At 35.1% G+C, this 13449-nt stretch overlaps 1 protein-coding gene and 1 long non-coding RNA gene across 5 annotated transcripts in view; one reads left to right on the top strand and one right to left on the bottom strand.

Moving 5' to 3' along the window:
- The window catches only part of EPHA3 (EPH receptor A3), a 320902-nt gene that overhangs the window by 174373 nt on the left and 133080 nt on the right, over positions 1-13449 (bottom strand). The gene's annotated exons all lie outside the window — the stretch shown is intronic.
- Positions 1-13449, top strand: part of LOC311609269 — a 123548-nt gene that overhangs the window by 58774 nt on the left and 51325 nt on the right. The window contains exon 4 of one of the 2 annotated variants that reach the window (XR_014783336.1): positions 11159-11256. This is a non-coding gene — a long non-coding RNA (uncharacterized lncRNA). Of the gene's footprint in view, positions 1-11158; positions 12475-13449 lie in introns of those variants that run through there. The other variant, XR_014783337.1, reaches the window with a different exon arrangement.

Raw genomic sequence — 13449 nt, 5'->3', positions numbered from 1 at the left:
CTAGATAAATCAAGTTTCTCCCTGTCTGTTGGAGAGAGTAACATCTAAATTAGCTACAGTGTAAAATAACCAGGGATAATTAATTATATGCTTTGAAACGACATTCATTCATTTCCAAGTCAAATGTGCAGATATCATTTTAATGTAGCCTACAAAGAATATTATAAGAATGTTTACCAAGTTGAATTTCTTGATGCTTCTATCATGATTTACTGTATTTTAAAAATAATGTGCACTTTGGCAAAAACAATTGTCTTACTGTATTTTGTTCTACTTTACATTTCATTACTTTTTCTCTTATTGAATTAATTTATGTCTTAAAAAACACCTAATATTTCTTCAAGCATGTTGCTTATATGTAGTTGTTTATTACCTTACGTTCTCCAAGAACAACATAGACCCACAGAGACATGAGAAGAAATTGTAGGAAGTGTTAAACAATTTCATTATTTACATGAGATTCTGTTTTGATACTTTCTTATAAATCATTGACATCAAAAGATCTTAGGTATGTCATATGAAATGTGTAAATCTCTATTTCTAAAAAAAAGATATATTATAAAACATGAGGCACGTACCAAAAATAGTAATTTGTATTTTCAACATTTATATTGCCTTAGTTTACTCATTCTTGTTTTTTATTTAATTTCTTTCTACAGTATTTCTGTTTTTTAAAACTGTTTTTTGTATTCAGAACGGTAATAAAGGAAGAATCAAAGGGATTTAAAAAGGAAATTAAAGTTTAAATATTAAAAAAGCAACCAAGTTGTCTACAATAAAATATAATATTTAAGAAATACTGCATTGTTAGCACTGCAATAATATTAAGCTATTCTTTATAAACATTTGCAAGCAAAAACATGATTTTTTTCAGTCAAAAATTACTGAGAACTGATTCATATATTGTACTGTGGTTGAGCTTGGATTCTGAATTTAACACTGATACTCCTAAAATGGAGGGCAGAAGGATATATATAAGAGAGTCTATATCAATAGAAACTCATCTGCTTCAGAATAAATAAGTAATAATAATTAAACTATAACTGAAATGGCAAGGATTTTCCTAAGGCGTATTATGGAAGTAAGAGCTGGTGAAAAAGAGGGTGCAGCATGGCTGAGCAGGTCCCTGTGCAGTGATGGGGGTTAAGCTACAGTGGTTAACAGACTCCTGAGAGATCCTGGAGTTAAGGAAGGACTCACAGATGATAATTCTCAGACTTTGAAACATTACAGAATTTCTCTTGGAGTGTGAATTGCTTGGGAGAAACAGGCCCTTTATTCCCTCTGTTTTCTCTCTGTAAAAATGGGATTGTCCTACCCTATTCTTGTGTCAGTGTGGCATTTAGAAAAAAAAAAATTCATCTACTGAAGGAAAGATCTAGAGATAAAGGGAAATTTGCCCCAAATCTCAGCCATTCATAATGTAGATCATAAGCTAATGGCTATTTCAGTTGGTATTTAGTAAAGTAATGTTTGCGGCATAGGGTGGATGCTAGAACGGGTTAAGTGTTGACATTATCTGCAAGTGGTGTTTATGAGAATTTGGGGGGGGTCACAAAATAGACTTGATTAGGCTGAATAATGTTCCTTCACTTCATATTAAACTGTTACTTAAAGTGTAAATTTATTTTAAAAATTTAAATTTATTTGGCAATAGTGTTTGTCGGTTTTATTAGGTTGGATATGGTTATGTCAGGTTAAATAGGCTTTTAATCTAATCGTAAATGTTCTTATAATGTAATCATGTCTGTTACTACACACTAGGAAGGAAGGCCAACAAAATATGAAGTTACAATGCTTATGTTAGAAGTCAAGCAACTCTAAGAAGAGCCAGCAACCACAGGTGTCTAGGCAGAGGCAATGCAAGATTTTAAAGAGCTTCAATGGATGCCTGGACTCTTGGAGTTTGATTTTAAACTTTTCATTTCCAAATCACTGGGAAATTGTTATAGTAATTCCTTGGCATCTTTTGCAAACTCTACTGCGCCTCAGAACTATACCACGAAGTATTCTGGACGCTGTAGTGTAGCCACTGTTCCAGGTATTTTGGGGAGTAAGAATTCTCTTCCAGACTTGATACCCTATGAGCATATAAAGTGGGAGGAAGTCCCCCTCAGGCACAGTCATAGGGGCGGGGAATAAGGGGAAAATGGGAGGGAGAGAGGAATGGGAGGATACAAGGGATGAGATAACCATTGAGATGTAACAAGAATAAATTAATTATAATAAATAAATAAATAAATAAATAAATAAATAAATAAGAATTATCTTCCATAACTATATGAGCCAGAGCCTCTAAATTTTAGAGGTTTTTTTGGGGGGGGTTAGTTATATTGATTTAGTCTTTCCAACACAAAATTACAACTATGTTATTTAGCATATGTTTAATAATGTAAACAAAACACAATATTAATATGGTATCCATAATGATATAGGGCATGTGCCTGTTTATCTGTACATGTCTGTTCCTGTGTGTTTGATAGTTAGAGAGAGTATATCTTCCTGTAAGAGTATCTGGAAACAAAAAATTACTGACAATAACTTTCAGAGAACAATAAATTATAATACTTAAGTTATGTATCATCCTTGGATGATACATGCCTCTACCTTTTTTTCATAAATTATTTTTATGCAGAATTTACTATCTTAGCATGAAGAAATAAATATTTTAAATACCTATTTATTTACAAAGCACTTATTTCAGAATACACCATATACGACCTTGTGGCAGTTGTCAGGCTGCAGGGAAGAACCAGATAGAAGTGTAATTGATAAGATAATCCACATAGCTTAAAAGCACAGAGGATAGCCACGGGGAAGAGCAAGGAAGAACGTATTTTCAGCTCAGGACCCCGAGATCAACACTCTAAGATTTGGTAGTCAAGGGTGGCCAAATCACAAAGAGCAAAGCAAGACATTAGTATTTTGATAAAATGGGAGGTAGAGGCAGGCAGATTGCTGTGAGTTCGAGGCCAGCCTGGTCTACATAGTGAGTCCAGGACAGCCAAGGCTACACGGTGAAACCCTGTCTCAAAAAAAAAATTGTTTGAGATTTAAGTAAAGTAAGAAAAACTGAACACGTAACACAAGCAGTCCAGAATTCCCTGTTGGTCTCCAGAAGTCTCTCCCTTTCTTGTTTCGCTCACCACATCTCTAACCCTTGGTGAGTACCCAACACAAATTCTAACAGCACTAAATTTCAACTTGGTGCTCCTTGGCAAAGTTCTGAACAAATGTGTGGCTTGACTGCTACTTCACCAATATATTATTGTATCCTATATATTATGTATGATTACATAAAACATATTAATATCTTTACTCATTATATCAAATTCATATAAATAGCATTTAAATATATACAGTTATGTATATGTGTGTAAACTTTTTTTCGACATTTGAACATTGCACTTTAAAAAGTTCATGTTTATGTGACATAGGGATGACGTTAGCAGTAGATCAGCTTTTCACATTCACAAGCATCAGAATTCAGCTTATACCAATGCAAAAATAATTACCAATTTATAAAGTTAAAATAACAAATTAAACACATATTTTTCTGTATGCATGTGCATATCTATATCCACTTATTAGCCTTCATTATGTTTACTTTATATTTACATATATAGATTCTATAAGTGTGGTTAATTTTTTCAGTATGAATCATTTGCAAACAATTTGCCTATGTAGTGATAGCATCAACTAATGAATATAAGAACTTAGCCACACTTCTTGTGAGTACATGATCACAACTAAATAATTCAACATAAATACTTTCTTATCCAATATATGTATCCCTAATTGTTTTTCTATTGAAATAATCTGTAGAGATTTTAAAGTCAAGAAAATAATATCATAGATCATTTTGGCTACTTCTCTTGTTTCTCCTAGAAAAAACACTGCTTCCCAGTGTTGTTTGTATCTTTCAAGATATTGAAGATTCCACAACATATGTACATTGTATGTCCTAAAATATAACTGGAAGCACTTAATAAATTCATGATTCCTTGTTGTTGTTGTTGTTGTTTTAGACAGAGTTTCTCTGTGTAGCCTTGGCTGTCCTGGACTTGATTTTTACAACATGTTGGCCTCAAACTCACAGAAATCCCCCTGTTTCTGCCTCCTGAGTGCTGGGAATAAAGGCATGCACCACAACACCTGGCTGTGTTTCCATTTTAATTGAACCACTTTTTTCAAAAATGTCAAGTTAGAAATGTGCATATGTTCTCGTTTTCTTTTTATTACTGTGATAATCACCATACCTTAAGCAATCTGCAGAGCGAAGACTTTATTTCATCTGATAGATTCCAGTCCATCTTCAATGAAAATCAGGTCAAAACCTCAAGCGAGAACCCATAAGAGAACCATGGAGGGACACTGCTCACTGCTTTCCTCGCTGGTCATTCTCAGCCAGCTTTGTTATGCTGCTCAGTCCCACCTTCTAGCGAAGGTATCAAACACTGTGGGCTGGGCCCTCTCACTCCTCTCAGCAATCAATACAATCTCTCCCAGGCATGGCCACAGGCCAATTTGATCTTGACAGCTCCTCAACTGTTCCCTCTTCTCAAGTTGACACTAAAAACCAACTAGTGCAATATGGTTTCTAGTTTTATGTCACTAGACACTGATTAGAGTTTTGGCTCATGATTAATACTAAGGTTGATAAACAGATTGTTGTTCATTGGATCTTTGTTTTATATAAGTCTTCCCTTTGATGTTAACTATGAATATGCATAGTCACACTTGAAGTCCACATTTAACTAGTCGTATGGTTCTTATCCTATTAAATAATGAAAAGGAATGCACTTTTCAGCTAAAACTTGATACAGGCATGCTTTCTCCCATGACATCTTCCCTGTCATTCATTTAGAGACATTATGGATTTAAAATATATTTTAGTGTTACTGTTAGTGTTACTTCCCACCTTGTTTTTCATTTGTATTAATCATTGTTATTAATTAATATGTAATTTTCTTATGTCAATTGAATTGTGGCCAACATGGACTCTTTCAAACCTATCTACCCTGGCCTTGTGTCCAATAATCACTGAATGCCTTCTGGCTTTAGAACAATGAAATACTTAATGACCATCTTAGATTTTCTCTGTTTCAGGTGTGGAACCAAGCACACTTGACAGCTCCTGACTACCCTCTGTATGGAGTTGTGGGAACACTTGGCCACTGTTTATGAAGGGATCTGGGGAAGGGGTGCCCCAGAAGGAACCAGGTAGAGGAGTTGGATGAAGATGCACAAGCCCATGGCATAAGAGTAGTAAAATTCCACATGGTACAAGTGCTGAGCAGTTTATTATACCACAAAGATAGACTCATCTGCTCTTCTGGTCTCTTTGGCCTCATCATCAAGAGCAATACGACCAAAAGAATGTCATCATTTGGAAAGCATTGGAATAAGACACACAGATTGTGCCACAGCTGTGGCTCTAAAGCCTACAGCCCTCAGAAGTCTGTGGCTACTCTGTTAAGCGCAAGAGAAAGTAGAACTGGAGAGCTAAGGCTAAGAGAGGAAACACAACTTCTTGGTAATGTTAGGCATCAAACAGTTCAGCTTTCCTGGCCATGAATAATTAAGGGGGCAGGGACACATGGGCTATTCTATTCACACTTTGGAAATTAGTCAATAACATATGATTTTCTTTACCTTTGCAGAGTTGAGGCAATAAAAAAGGAAAGTTAAATTCATACTTATGAATTCCACTGACAATATACTTATAAATAAGCATTTTATAATACTCACCTTGCTTAGAGTAAATGTGAAAACACTGATGTTGAAATGTCAGTAATGGCAAAACTAAGTATTTCATTATAAAACTAAATATTAATGCTTGTCTCTCTTTGATAAGCATGTAAAATAGTGAAACCAGGCACACTTTACTATAGGCTATCTTTTTTTATCTAGGTTAGTATAAATTCAAATTTCATTTCTATACCCATTTAATAAGACTTTATAGGGCCTTGTGTTGTCTCCTCAAGAATAGTTGCTTAGGTATTAGTCAGATAATATTAAAAGGGAAAACATATCAATTAAAATATGAATAAAAAATGAAAATTAATCATTTTCTAGAGTGATTTTAATCAAATTGTAGTGAGTAATGTTCAAGGGAAGGAAAATACTTGTTACTACTTGTGAGAGCTCAGCTTTGTAAAAGTTCAATATTTTTCCTTCCCCGTGTTTTTTTCCCTGAAAACTTATAGTATATTTGCAATATAGGAAGGAAGCAAATGTTTTATCTTCTGCAGTGATTAAAATGTGATAATATAACATCACAATGCATCTGCTTCTGCTGTCATAAACAACTTCTGTTGTTTTCTATTTCAATAAATTAATCACTAACTACAATTGCAAACCATTTCTTTCCTAAGGTTTGAATGGTTCAACTACAAATTTCTCTATGAATTGATTAAATTCAATCTCTAAGTAAATATAAAGCTGGTTCTTTTTTAATAAGTTACTTATTTTATTTTATTTTTTATTAATTTATTCTTGTTACATCTCAATGGTTATCCCATCCCTTGTATCCGCCCATTCTTCCATCCCTCCTAATTTCCCCTTATGGCACTCAGAGGAAGGACAGCAGGTTACAGAGAAGAGACTTGATACTCTATGAGCATATACAGGGGGAGGTAATCCCCCTCAGTCACAGTCATAGGGGAGGAGATTAAACCTGGTTCTTAAGAAAATGTGTGGTTATTATCAAATGCTTAACTTGCATGTAGGCCTTTAAAACAATATTTTCAAGTTTTTATTTTAAAATGTTACCAGTTTGTAACTATTAGGAATGTACTTCTTTCTAGTACATGTGTATGAATATATACAGATTATGGGATGTACATGTTTACAGAATCCAAGAGAATGGTGTATGCTCTAAGCCAAGCATCATTTTCAGAACTATAAAACTTGCCTTTAGAAGAACTATAACATTGATGTGGATAGAAAGGCGTGATCTGAGTGTGAATTGTATGTATAGTTTAATCTCATAATTCCCATTCTTCCAAAGGAAATCTCCAGAGCTTCCCACATCTAAATGTCTCATATGTATTGTATCCATTTTATCCATGCACTGCAGGGACTGATCTTACCCTTGAGGTAAAGTGTATCATTAGATGTTGGGAAAAGAATAAAGGGATAAAAGAGAACCCTGCAGCGTATAATTTACAGTTATTAACAGAGAAAACTGCTCCCCTGTTTTTTAATGTAAGCCTATAATTCCTACTGGGATCAGAAGTATCGTTTGCACAGCCCTTTTACCCAGTGTTTCACCTCCCCACTTGTCAATGCATAAATCTTTTTCTATTGCGTGGAATAACTAACTGACATCTGGCAACGAGGAATGACTAAGTTGGGGGCAGAAGAAAGAAAATTAGACTTTTAGAAGAGTTAAATCCAATCAAGATTCTATCAAAGTTACTTTTCCTTCAGTATTATATTATATAAAATGTAGTGTGTGTATGCACACAAGTGTGTAAAGAAATAGTTGCCTGCACAGAGATACCTAAAGTCCTGTTTAATTTTTAAAAAACTTTTTACTTGATTTTTTTATACACTATGGTTTTGTCACCTTTGTCCCTCCTTATATTCTTCCCATGCCTTCCTACCCACCATACTCCTGGTTGTGTTTGTTCACTCTCTCATCTCTCATCTGTCTCTCTGTCTCTCTGTCTTTCTGCCTCTCTGTCTATCTCTGCCTGTCTCTCTCTGTCTCTCTCTGTGTTTCTCTGTCACTCTGTCTCTCTCTGTGTGTCTGTCTGTCTGTCTGTCTGTCTCTCTCTCTCTCTCTCTCTCTCTCTCTCTCTCTCTCTCTCTCACACACACACACACACACACATACACACACACACACACACCACACACACACACACACACACACACACACACACACGTTAATGATCAATAATGAGTATTCCCTCCTTAGCTTTATTATACACATTTTAAAGTAAGAGGATGAAAAGCTGAACAATTCTGAGAAAAACATGAATGAACAAACAGTTCAATGTTTCCCAGTTGTGAAGTATGTTGAAAAACATCCAAAATGTGTGTGTGTGTGTGTGTGTGTGTGTGTGTGTGTGTGTGTGTATCTGTGTGAAAGAGTAACTAACTGGTAAGTGCCATATGTTATTTTTTAACCAAATGCATTTTGCATCTGTACTCCACTTGAGTATGTTTCTAAAATAAATAGTCGAAAATATAAAATATGCTGTCTTCTTTTGGAATTTAGTCTAGCATAATATATGTTTGAATATGGTCCGAACCAGTTCTGGAATTCAGCATTTCTCAAAGAATTCAATGAAACATTAATTATCATTGTTCTTGGCAAGCATATGTGGAAATTTGGGAATGGTTTGCAGTATGAGAAATATATGAAAACACATTTAGTCCTCAAATATTTCATATTTCTTTGAAAAGAAATGTTCCTATAACTATGACATGTTTTTCCTCCACAATTTATTATTCCTGAAAAGGAGATCTATACAGCCTGTGACTGTAGTATAATTCATGATTTTCTTACTCTTGGGCTGTATATACCATAATTAATTTTACCCATGTATGTTCCATTAAACGTCAAACCAAGCTAAATATGTCAGTTCACAAGGAGGAGTTCTATACCCTGAGATATTAGCAATAATAAAATGCCTCATTATTCTTTTAAATAGAATATATGCTTGTAATGTTATTTAATTTATGCTTTTTATCCAAGCACATTAAAAAATTCAAAATAGCAAAAATTCCATTGGTTATAAATGAAAGCTGCACTTGTGTTTTATTGTAACGTTTACTGGATCAGATGATACACTCTATCTTTACAGGCGTATGATAGGTGAACAAGAACAGGCTCAGTAATCAGACTGATAGTGTTTAAATCAAAGTTGTACATCTTACTGATTTTTCTACTTTAGAAATACTAACATCTCTGAATTATCTTTCCTGTTTTTAATTAATGGGATGCATATCACCTACTTTTGTAGCTGAAATAATATGTGCAGCATATCTAATACCAAATATGCCCTTGTACCTATTATCAGCCTTCCTCATATATCATTTTCAATGTTTATGTATGATACATTATTTTTGGCTGTGATTAAAACCTGTATCACTATCTTCAAACAAATAACGATATTGTATTGGAAAAATGTATCTTTTTAACCTTGAGAAAAAAAATTCATAAGTTCTGATTGAGAAGTCCTTAAATAATTTTGTCTTATTTTTCATGTATTTTTACTCTGAAATGTTGTAATTTAAATCAAAAACAGTTTGACAGGAAGGTACCTAAAATTTTGATTATAGACCTCACTAATATTTCTCACATTTCTGCTCGACTAGCTGCCTAGATTCAAGGCTGAGCCCTTTGTGTCATGGCACCAGACAATCAATTCCCCATCGAATGCTCCCAGCAACTCCATCAAAGGTCGCTGTGACTTTTCTCCCTGTGTACCTCATTTACGAAGCTCTAGAGCTTTTGTGGATGAACAGGGCAACCACATCACCATGTGATTACTGAGCTGAAATTTTGCTCAGCTGTAAGAGTGGGGGAGGTGGTAAAGGCTTCATGGGAAAGTGGTGTTGAAGGACTGAAAATACACGCCAGGAATTTAACATGAAGCCACCCAAGAGAAGAGTCAGCAGGTAGCAGATGAACTAATGAACAGTGGTAAGGTAAATTCTAACGTGATTTAATCATCCAGTTTGACAAATTCAGAAATGCCTCCAGTTTAGTTTACATTCAGCAGTACTCTGTGCCTACAGATTTTATGCCTGGAGGTTTTGTTTCTGAGAGTTGAAAACAATCAATAAAGATATTACACCTTCAATGAGTAAATAGAGTAATTTTTTTTGTCCATTACCTAAGCCATACAGCAGAACAACTATTTACACAGTAAACAGTGGCACTATTCTAGGTTTTATATATAAATGATTCAAAAATCGATGGGAGGAAGAACATACATTATATGTGAATACTGCACCATTATGCTTTGTTGAACACCAACAGAATTTAGTATCTGGAAGAATCCTAAACACAAAAATATGCAAATACTTAAAACGTGTTTAAGATGGGAGCAAATCCCATTGGGAATAAAAGCAGAAGGTGTCTGTGAACAGATCCTAAAATTCTTTGTGAGGATGTGTGTGTGTGTGTGTGTGTGTGAGAGAGAGAGAGAGAGAGAGAGAGAGAGAGAGAGAGAGAGAGAGAGAGAGAGAGAGAGAGAGAGAGAGAAATGGGAATCGTCAAATAACTAAATACAAAACTGATGCAAGTAGGACAACTAGTTTTGGGAAAAATACAAATCTACTTTTGTAGTTTATATAAAATATCTGACTTTTGTAGTCTTCTTAAATAAATACAGCCAGTGAAATACAAGAAACAAAAATGTTTTAAATAGTAATACTTTCATATTATGTAAGGGAAGTCTTGCTAAGCGTTTAATAATTTAAAAAAATTTGACAATTTATTCTAGAGTATTAGAAGGTACCAAGGAATGCTGATAACATTATGACAGCAGGAAGCACCTGGACAAATGTGAAGACCATAGTGCTCATAAAGCTCTCACAATTCTAGAGAAGAAGCTATGAGCATCAGCTGACTTAGACAGTGGTCTAGGAAAGCTGATGAACAGGCAGGTTGCTAACTTCGGCTTTAGTGACTGTCACCCAATAGTTACAGTTTTTTGTTTGTTTGTTTGTTTGTTTGTTTTACAAACAGGGTGTTAGGTCCCTATATCTGGATTTAAAATTTTTATTTAATTAATCTATTCAGATTATAGCTCAATTATTATCCCATCACTTCTTTCCCTCTGTTCCTCCCTCCCTCCCTCTTTCACCCTATTCCCCTCCCCTAGGTCTATGACCAAGGGGACCTCCTCCCCCACTTTATGGTCACAGGCTATCAAGTCTCTTCTTGGCAGCCTGTTTATTATTTCTTTGAGTGCCACCAGGCCTCCCCACCAAGGGGAGGTCGTCGAATATGGGGCACCAGAGTTCATATCACAGTTAGTTCCCGCTCTCCACATAACTGTGGAGAATGTTCTGTCCATTGGCTGGATCAGAGTAGAGGTTCAATGTTTACTACTTGTATTGTCCTTGGTTAGTGCAATAGTTTGAGCAGAGCCCCCTGGGCCCTGATCTACTTTTTATGATGTTCTTCTTGTAGGTTTCCAAGACCACCTGGATCCTTCTATTTCCCTATCTCCTGTATTTCTCTTACCTAGAATCCCAGTAGGAAATCCTCACATCTATCCCAATCTCCTGGTAAGTGAAGACTTTCATGGGACACGCCATTTGGGCTAGTGCTCAATTATAAGTGAGTATATACCATGTGAGTCTTTCTGCTTCTGAGCTAACTCACTCAGTATGATCATCTCTAGTTCCATCCATTTGTCCAAAAATTTCAGGATATACTTGTTTTTTATTGCTGAGTAGTGTTCCTAAATGTTCCTCAGTTGAAGAATGGATAAAGAAACTGTGGTGCATTTACACTATGAAATAGTTACAGTTTTAAGAACAAGATGCCCATTCTTTTCCCAAGAATGTGCTTAAGAAAGTAGAACCTCAAAGTAAATCCCTAAGCTATCTGGAAAGTGCCTTGGTGAGGGGGATGCAGCCAAGATGACACAGATTCTGATATGCCTGATGTTGATAATTCTTGTAATTTAACTCATATTTCACAGATGCTAAATATGTATCTATCAAAAATGTAATCTTAGTTATAATGAGTGTTTCCTAAATTCCCAAGTTTCTGAGACAGTAGTGACAATATTTTGGACATGAATTATTTAATGGTTTATTCATTTATCAGCTTGAAATGATAGCCTTGTAGATGTCAGGCCAGGCATCTATCTGTGAACTATGTCACCGGTCTTCATCATATTTTCAAAAACTGCTGAAACAGAGAGGCAACTAAAAAATGATTCTCAGATAGACCTATCACTGCAACATACCATGAAGCCTGCATCAAATGAGTGTCAGATTATAATCATTTTAAAGGTAATTAAACTGATCAAAATCATCATAAGCTTGGCCAGAAACATACTATTATAGTTCAATACTTAAAGCAACTAATGACTGTTAAATCAATTTTCATCATTCTGACTAAACACTTGAGAAACTTAAGGGATAGGAAGAGTTATTTCGGCTGTGGGTCCAGAAATGTCCTTCCATTACTATATGGAGATTGTGATGAAATAAGATAGATCATTTCACAGTGGCCAGGAAACAGAGAGAAAGATTATCTATGACCATATTTTATATTCTTCTTTGTATCCTGAGCCCTGGCCTGCGCAAAAGAACCACTCATATTCAGTGCTGGTCTTTCATTCCTAGTTAAATCTCTCTGAAAATAGCTTCACAGACACCCAAGGGTATGGTTTATTAGTATATTAGATGTCCATCAATCTAGTAAAGTGAGCCATTAAGATTACCAGATCTAAGTCTCAACAATGTTGTAAAAATCCAAGTTCAAATTCTCTTCCAAAACAGAAGACACACACTTATTTTGAGGCACTGTCAAAATTTAAAGGCAATTTATATAATTAAAAAAACAGTATGCAATGGTACAAATTAACCATTCCCATCTATTACAAGGATGGTGGCTTTCAAATAAGGCATGGAACCAATGCAGGAAAATTAGTAAATCCTTTAGCACCATGTCTAGAATTCAAAGTGCAAGATTACTTGGTCTGCACTCTGAAGGGCTTTGGCAGCCTTGCCCATACAACCTTAAACTTTGACATCTATGGTGTATTTGTTTTGGACTTGCTCTATTCACTGGATTTATTAAAAGACAAAAGATATTCCATATTCCTGACATCTTCAATACCCTGTGGATTCCACTACAACATTATTTTCTGCATCTTCTTCTTAGAGGCTGCAGCTATGGACAGATATGCCTATGCAGCACATTGCTTCATCTTCTAGTTTTTCTTGGAAAATGATTGGAAGCTTTTTTTTGACTCTATATATGTTGATATTTTTATGTTGACAGCATAAACAAGTCCCGTCTAAACTACTCCCAAGTTGTCCCTATGACAACAGGGTACCACAAGATGAAAGTGTACCAGATTAATTTTTCCTCTTCTCTATCTTTCTTTGAAACTGATGGGTGTATGTTCAGGCAAATCTAGAGCAGACCTCAATGTATTGGTTTCATCTTACTGTTAATTATTTCTTCAAAATCTAGGCCTTCTTTTGTCCCTATTTACACTGCATTTTCTAAAAAAAAAAAAAAAAAAAAAAAAAAAAGATCCTTCTGATATCTTCTTTGTTCCAAATTCCCACTATAAATTTGGGTTAAAGTTGCTATCTAAAAGCATGCCAAAACTGAAATGTTGGGATGTTTTAAAATTGCAGTAGGCAATTTCCCCCATATTAACAGGTTCGGTAACTTTCAAACTTGGTATCTCAAAGTCTTAGGACATAAACCAAATGCAGAAACATTGTTTTCCA

The sequence above is a fragment of the Acomys minous genome, assembly GCF_964271855.1.
Source record: "Acomys minous genome assembly, chromosome: 11".
Classification (NCBI taxonomy): domain Eukaryota; kingdom Metazoa; phylum Chordata; class Mammalia; order Rodentia; family Muridae; genus Acomys; species Acomys minous.
Note: the sequence above shows the minus strand (reverse complement) of the source record. Positions and strands in the feature narration are given on the sequence as shown.